This window comes from Rutidosis leptorrhynchoides, chromosome 3 (genome assembly GCF_046630445.1).
Source record: "Rutidosis leptorrhynchoides isolate AG116_Rl617_1_P2 chromosome 3, CSIRO_AGI_Rlap_v1, whole genome shotgun sequence".
NCBI lineage: Eukaryota > Viridiplantae > Streptophyta > Magnoliopsida > Asterales > Asteraceae > Rutidosis > Rutidosis leptorrhynchoides.
This window is the reverse complement of record NC_092335.1, coordinates 180,277,903-180,286,596: the sequence shown is the minus strand read 5'-3', so window position 1 is coordinate 180,286,596 and position 8,694 is coordinate 180,277,903. Positions and strand designations below refer to the sequence as shown.

Genomic DNA, 8,694 nt, shown 5'->3' with positions numbered 1-8,694 from the left:
GAAACTTGTCAAGGTATGGTCCACACACTCGGTTCATGAGGTCCATGAACACGGCTGGTGCGTTAGTTAAACCAAACAGCATAACCATAAACTCATAATGACCATAACGTGTTCTAAATGCAGTCTTTGGAATATCATCCTCCTTCACCCACATTTGATGATACCCAGAACGTAAATCGATCTTCGAATAAACCGACGAACCTTTGAGTTGATCGAATAAGTCATCGATTCTTGCTAGTGGATAACGGTTCTTGATGGTAACTTTGTTCAACTCTCGATAGTCGATACACAATCTAAATGTACCATCTTTCTTCTTGACAAACAAAACAAGAGCTCCACACGGTGATGTGCTTGGTCGAATGAAACCACGTTCTAAAAGTTCTTGTATTTGGCTTTGTAATTCCTTCATTTCGCTGGATGCGAGTCTGTATGGAGCACGAGCTATTGGTGCAGCTCTGGGTACAAGATCTATTTGAAATTCAACGGATCGATGTGGAGGTAGTCCCGGTAATTCTTTCGGAAATACATCGAGAAATTCGTTTGCGATGGGAACATCACTAATGTTCTTTTCTTCGGTTTTAACTTCCTCGATGTGTGCTAAAATGACATAGAAACCTTTTCTTATTATTTTTTGTGCCTTCAAGCTACTAATAAGATTTAAGTTCGCGTTGCTCTTTTCTCCGTACACCATTAAGGGTTTTCCTTTTTCGCGTACAATGCGAATCGCATTTTTTGTAACATACCACCTCTGCTCTCTCCTTTTTCAACCAATCCATGGCAATTGTCACATCAAAACTCCCTAACTCTACTGGTATCAAATTAATCTTAAACGTTTCGCCAACTAATTTAATTTCTCGGTTCTGACATATTTTTTCCGCTGTAATAAATTTACCGTTTGCTAATTCGAGAAAAAACTTATTATCCAAAGGCGTTAATGGACAATTAAATTTAGCACAAAAATCTCTACTCATATAGCTTCTATCCTCACCCGAATCAAATAAAACATAAGCAGGTTTTTCATCAATAAAAAGCGTACCCGTAACAAGATCCGGGTCTTCCTGTGCTTCTGCCGCATTAATATTGAGGACTCTTCCGTGGCCTTGTCCATTAGTATTCCCTTGGTTCGGACAGTTAGTCCTGAAGTGGCCCGGTTTCACACATCCATAACAAATAATGGCGGCATTATTTGTTCCGACATTATTTGTTCCGACATTATTTGTTCTTTTAATTCTGTTGGTCATTGGTCCGTAGACTTCACACTTCATCGCACTATGACCATTTCTCTTACACTTGGTGCAAAATGTCTTGCGGAACCCATTCGGATGGTATCCTTCACACCTCTGGCACAGTTTCTGCCCCTTGTTGTTATTGCTGGAATTGTTGTTGTTGTGGTTGTTATTGTTGTTGGAATGGTTGTTGTAGTTGTTGTTGTTGAGATGGTTGTTGTTGCGAAAAATGGTGCGATTGTAGTTGTGATTGTTGGGCTGACTGTTGAAGCGATAGTTACTGTTGTTGTGTTGGTGACCCTTGTCACTGTTTTCTTCCCACTTCCTCTTGACTTTTTCATTTTGGCGTCATTGGCCGCCTGCTCTTTAATCCTCCCCTCGATCTGATTTATAAGTTTGTGAGCCATTCGACTTGCCTTTTGCATTGAGGTAGGCGCGCTCGCACTCACATCCTCCTGAATTCTTCTCTCTGGTAACCCTTTTACAAACGCATCGATCTGCTCTTCTTCATCTTCGAACACTCTTGGACACAATAAACACAACTCTGTGAATCGTCGTTCGTATGTGGTAATATCGAATCCTTGCGCTCGTAATTCTCTAAGCTCTGTCTTGAGCTTATTGACTTCGTTTCTGGGATGATACTGCTCATTCATTAAGTGTTTGAATGCTGGCCACGGTAGTGCGTAAGCAGCATCTTGTCCCACCTGTTCAAGGTAGGTGTTCCACCATGTTAACGCAGTACCTGTGAAGGTATGCGTGGCGTACTTAACCCTGTCTTCTTCAGAACATTTGCTTATAGAAAACACAGATTTGACCTTCTCGGTCCATCGGTTCAGTCCGACTGGTCCTTCAGTTCCATCAAATTCTAGAGGTTTACAGGCAGTGAAAGCCTTGTAGGAGGATCCTACACGGTTTCCTGTGGAGTTAACTCCACTGCTAGACCCAGAGTTATTGTTGTTGTTTTGCATCGCAGCCTGAACTGCGGCTATGTTCGCGGAAAGGAATACACGAAAATCTTCCTCGCTCATATTCAAATTCTGACGAGTAGTCGGTGCCATTTCCTTCAAAAATAGCCAAAAGAATTGAGTTAATCATATAGAATTTTAAGAGTAGTCAATAGTATTTCATAGCATAATATGAACTTATTTATAAAAGCTTTTTCTTCATATTAGCATTTTATAATTTTTAATTCGGGTAGTACCTACCCATTAATTTCATACTTAGTAGCTAACATACAATTCAACTACTACAATTCTATATGAAAAACTGATTATAATAATATTTCGCGTTCAAACTTTTATGCAATATTTTACAAACTTACAATATCGCTATTATACATATAGCATGAAATATAGCACACAATAACTTTGATACAAAATAGTTGTGACAACAATCCTAGTTAATACGCAAGTCGTTCAGCAAAGGCAATAAAAACACGTAATTCATAAGTCCAGAAACAAGTCATGCATTCTGGTTTTACTAAGACTGCTTCCCCTCCTTGGTCTTGTGGAACATAACCGTTGTGGCCATTGACAAGACAACATGTTGTAGCGTCGTCAAAGGGACGAGGGTTTCGTAATGTCCAATAGCCCCGTAATAATCTAAAAACCTTGTTTCTCACCCCAACTACTGAATCCGTCACTTGTGGGAAGGTTTTATTTAAAGTTGTAATCCGATGTTCTTTTTCTCACTTTGGTGAGAAGCGAACATCACTAACCTGTAAGCATAACATGCTTCTTTATGTTGCATGTAAGAAGCTCTTTCTAACTCACGAAGTCCTACGTTGGGATATGTTGAGTCAAAATAGGTTCTTAACTCGTAGCGTAAAATTGCATTTGGGTTCCCCACATTTAACGCTTTAAAGAAAACACGGCGTAACTTACGGTGTCCCCAATGTGATATACCTAATCTTTAAAATGAAATCCTTTTATAAACTAAGGCATGCCTGGAATGTTCTTCAAATTTTCTACAAACTAATTTTGCCGTAAATAATTGTGCCGACGAATTCTGACCGACTTTAGACAAGATTTCATCAATCATGTCCCCGGGTAGGTCTTCTAAAATATTCGATTGTCTATCCTTAACGTCCATTGTGTGTTTTTATACTATAAAATAGACGAGGATTAGATTCGTAAAAGATAATTAACAAACAATATAAGCAATTTTTTCATATAACATGAAAATACAAGCACACTACAATACATATATTACACAACATGATTACAACTCTTTATTCCGACTCACTCGTTTCTTCCTCTTCGGACTTGGTTTGTTTCGCTAATTTCCTAGGGATATATGATGTTCCTCTAATACGAGCCGTTTTTTTCACAAATGGTTTAGAAAAACCTGGTGGCTTAGATGTTCCCGGGTTATTGTTACAACTTAAGAAATACGGGTGTTGACGATACATATAAAATTCATCGGGGTTGGAATCAGGTTTCTCTATTTTGATGCCCTTTCCCTTATTATTTTCTTTTGCATTTTCAAATTGGGTCGAGGTACTTTCTATAACATCATCGAAATCCTCATCGGAATCCGATTCATCAGAAAATTGATAATTTTCCCAATATTTTGCTTCCTTGGCGGAAACATGATAGTTCTTCAAATGAACATATATTTAGTAGCAATATCCTTCCAATATGTAAAGTTTTCAGTTGTAATTGTTCTATTTTCAAGTAATATCAGTTTATATTAAATAAGTACGAAGACAAAAGGCGAAAACAAAGATTCGAAGACAAAACCGTCCAAAAAGCTCAAATGTACAAGATACAATCCAAGTGGTTCAATTTGTTGATGAGAAACGTTTAAAAATGACAAGAGTACAAGTTGTGAAACGCAAAGTACAAGATATTAAATTGTACGAAAGGACGTTCGAAAATCCGGGACCGGGACTTGAGCCAACTATCAACGCCCGACGCAATGGACTAAAAATTATGAGTCAACTATGCACAAGAATAAAATATAATATATAAATAATTATATAAATTATTTATAAATTATATATATTTAATAAATATGTCGACAAATAAAAATCCAAAAATGGTGAGCTGGATCTGCGAAACTCCGCGATAGCGGAGCTGTAAAGGGTAAAATCTAAGCGATAGCGGAGCAGCCGAAATCAGAAAAGGCCTATAAAAGCTCGAGCAGTCTGCACTCTTTACGTACCCAATTCTATCTATCTATCTCAGTTTATATTTATATTTATATTTTATAATTATAATTTTAATTTTAAGTTAATAATAATAAGGTTATTGTAAGAATGTTTTACGGGTTTTAAGTCGGAACTCTGTCCGTGTAACGCTACGCGATAAATAATCACTGTAAGCTATATTTAAATTATTTAAATTAATGTCTCGTAACTAAGTTATTATTATGCTTATTTGAGCCGAAGTAATCGTGATGTTAGACTAAAAATTAAGATTGGGTTATTAAATTTTGTACCATAATTAGGGTATGGACAAAAGACCGACACTTGTGGACATTGGACCATGAACCATTAATAGATGGCGGGTATTGTCTAATTGAATAAAAATTCTTTGGAGCCTGTCGACCCTATCTTCAAATTAGTTAATCTAATAATTATTAAATGATTATGTATGTCCTATTTAGTGACGTTTATACGACATCTTTAACAATCATTTAATTAATCAATTAGGTTGGGTAATTGATTAGTCATTCTGATCAAGTGGGTAAATTAATAATCATGGACTAATTAAAATAAGGGTGGATTACATACAAGGGTAATTGGTGTAATTGTTAACAAAGTATTAAGACCTTGGATTACACACAGTCGATAACCTGGTGAATCATTAAACAAAGTATTAAGACCTTGTTACAGTTCGAATCCCTAAATAGTTGGAATATTTGACTTCGGGAATAAGGTTAATTTGAAGATCATTTTATAATTATGACCGATGGACTATTGTGGAAAAAAACCAGATAGGTATCAAATAAATCTAGTACAAAGGACAATTAACCCAAGATAATTAACTAAAATCAAAACGCCAAACATCATGATTACGGAAGTTTAAATAAGCATAATTGTTTTATTGTATTTCTCATCGTACTTTTATTTACTCGCAATTTTATTTATTGTCATTTAAATATGGTAATTTATTTTACGCACTTTAATTATTGTCATTTATCTTTACGCTTAAAATATAAAATCGACAAACCAGTCAATAAACGGTAAACCCCCTTTTATATATTATTAATATATATATATATATATATATATATATAATATATTTTGTACAAATATAATTGTTTAAAAATATAGTGTTAAACTTTACCAGCTCCCTGTGGAACGAACCGGACTTACTAAAAACTACACTACTGAACGATTAGGTACACTGCCTATAAGTGTTGTAGCAAGGTTTAGGTATATCCACTCTATAAATAAATAAAACTTGTGTAAAATTTTGTCGCATTTCGTATTAAAAATATAATACTATTTCGTACCCCTTCGCTTTAACATCAAGTTTTTGGCGCCGCTGCCGTGGACTCGGCGAAACACTATATTTTTAATATATATTTTTATCAATATTTTTATATAATTTTTAGAAAAACAATATTAAATATAAAAAAAATTTATATATTTTTAAGATTTTATCTATAAAATTAAAAAGTATTTTTATTTTTAGATTTTAAAATATAAGTTTATTTTAATAATATTTTCTTTATTTATTTTGTGAAAAAAAAACACGCGAACTGGGCCAAAATTCGAAGCCCAAATCAGTTTTTAATTAAAATTTAGAATCGGGCCGAGTCTGTTTTAAGCCCAAATCCGAACCCAGTACTGTATTATTCCGCGATCGCGGAGCTTTCCTGTGTAATTCCTACGCGATCGCGTAGGTGCTTCTCACAGGTCTGGTCCCTGCATTAATTACGGGATTAGGGTTTTAATTTAATAATTATAATTATATTTAGAGGTTTAATTATTTAATTAGTTTTTAATTTTAGTTTTAATATATTGTTTGTAATATTAAGTTATTATTAATTATATAAATTAATATCTTTTATAAAATAATAATATAAAAGTAATATTTTTATAAAAATAAGTAATTTTATCATTTTTTATATCTTTTTATAAATTGTATATTTTAAACGTTTAATTCATAATTTGTATATTTTTCGTTCGTAATTAGTTTTAAGACTAGTATTTTCCGTAGTTATTTTTATATTTCTAAATTTTTAAGTTTGCCGTAAAAATCCCTTAAGTGCTTTTTCTTTAGATTAAGATTTAGGCGCTTTAGAATTTTGCGACGCCGTTTATATATTTTAGTGCCTTTTAAGTTATTGCCGTTTTGGATATAAAATTTCTTTTAAATGTTAATACCTTTAGGCGCAACTTTTTATATATAATTTTTAGACTTTTAAGTTTCGACATTTTTCTTTCTTATTTTTATTTTTTGACGTTTTTCGACGCGCATTCTTTTTCTTTCTTATTTCTCGACGCTCTAGTTTTTAGGACATAGAATTTTTCTATTTCTTCTCTAAAATTTCAAAACGAAAAATTATTTTAAGCGGTTAAATTGATAAACATCAAAAATTTTCTGGTTCGTAGTAATAGTTGGATTTGTTAGTGGCGAGTTGTGGGCTTCCGATTTAAAGGGTCCTGGCTACCTGCTGCATCTATTGGCTATTCGAAACGTGGGCAAAATCAGAAAAGTCTATTAATTTAATAACTTATATAATTTTTATATTTATAACTAATAGGATATTCAGTGAATGCACTGAGCAAAACGTTCACCACTTTTCATACATTCACCACCTGTAACTCGATCAAGACATCTAGCCAATATTGTCGCCATTGATTTTTCTTTAGAATCGTCATCTAGTCGACCAAGTACTCCAACTCAAATTTTCGATAATCCAATTTTTGAACCAAATCTCACAATTGAGAATCCGGAGGGACAATTCATAGATCCTGATCTACTAATCATTCCTCCTGAACCACAAATCATAAAATCTGAGATTGTCGAGGAAGAAACCATTAAATCAGAATCCTCTAGTGATTCGGATTCAACAAATTCAAAAATGGAAATAACGAAACCTCAAAGTATGGAAGACCGAATGAGAGCCATACGCACGGGCCAAGGTCACGCCATTATTTAGCCAGATGTTAGAGCATCAGATTTTGAAATCAAAGGACAAATCCTACACATGATCACCAATCAGTGCCAATTTGGTGGTACAACAAAAGAAGATCCAAACGAACATCTTCGAACTTTTAATAGGATTTGTAATCTATTTAAAATTCGAGAAGTTGAGGATGAAACTATTTATCTTATGTTGTTCCCATGGACTTTAAAAGGAGAAGCCAAAGATTGGTTAGAATCGTTACCTGAAGGAGCGATTGATACATGGGATGTTTTAGTTGAGAAATTTCTTCAAAGATTCTTTCCGGCATCTAAAGCCGTGAGACTTCAAGGAGAAATTGCCACGTTCGTGTAAAAGCCAAATGAAATGTTATATGAGGCATGGACAAGATTCGGAAGGATGTTGAGAGGATGTCCTCAACATGGTTTAGATACTTTTCAAATAGTGCAAATCTTCTATAAAGGCGTCGACATCGCCACCCGAAAAGACATCGACATAGCAGCTGGTGGTTCCATTATGAAGAAAACCGCAACCGAAGCTCACAAGATTATTGATAACACATCATCCCACTCTCATGAGTGGCATCAGGAAAAAGATATTTTTCATTCATCTAAAGCGGATAGAGCCTATTCTATCCATAACTTTGATTCTGTTTCCGAAAAAATAGATGCTTTCGAAAGACGAATGGAAAAGATGACTAAAGATATTCACGCAATACGAATCAGTTGTGAGCAATGCGGTGGACCACACTTAACGAAAGATTGTAATGTTGAGCAAACGATGGAACAACGTGAGAATGTTTCCTACATGAACCAAAGGCCGGGAAATAATTATCAAAATAATTATCAACCGCCAAGGCTAAACTTCAATCGAAATCAAAACATTCTTTACAATCCAAAAGGACCTGACAATAACTCGTATAACCAACAAGGTTTAAATAACCAACCAACTCAAAACAACACTTTCAATCAACAAAGACCTAGCTTGTATAAACCACCACAACAAACCGAAGAGAAAAAGTCAAATCTGGAAGAAGTGGTATTTAAGCTAGTTGAATCTCAAACACAATTTATTGAAACTCAAACCCAAATGAACGAGAGGTTTGATCAGTCATTTAGAACTTAACAAGCTTCCATTTTGAATCTAGAAAAACAAGTAGGTACTCTTGTTAGATTGATGAGTGAAAGGGAACAAGGAAAGCTACCGAGTAATACTGAAGTAAATCCTCGGAATGAAAATGTTAACATGGTTTCAATGAATTCTGAAAAACCAGCACCAGAAGATGGGAAGGTTTTAGATGTGAGTAACAATGAAGAAGTTACACCACCACCTGAGTATGTAAAGCCAGTGGTGGCACCATACAGAC

At 34.6% G+C, this 8,694-nt stretch overlaps 1 non-coding gene across 1 annotated transcript; it reads right to left on the bottom strand.

Annotated features, from left to right (window-relative positions):
* Positions 1 to 7,649: 7,649 nt before the first annotated feature.
* On the bottom strand, positions 7,650 to 7,756 carry LOC139903211 (small nucleolar RNA R71). Its single transcript, XR_011778051.1, has one exon. It is a non-coding gene; the product is annotated as a small nucleolar RNA R71 (small nucleolar RNA).
* Positions 7,757 to 8,694: the final 938 nt, after the last annotated feature.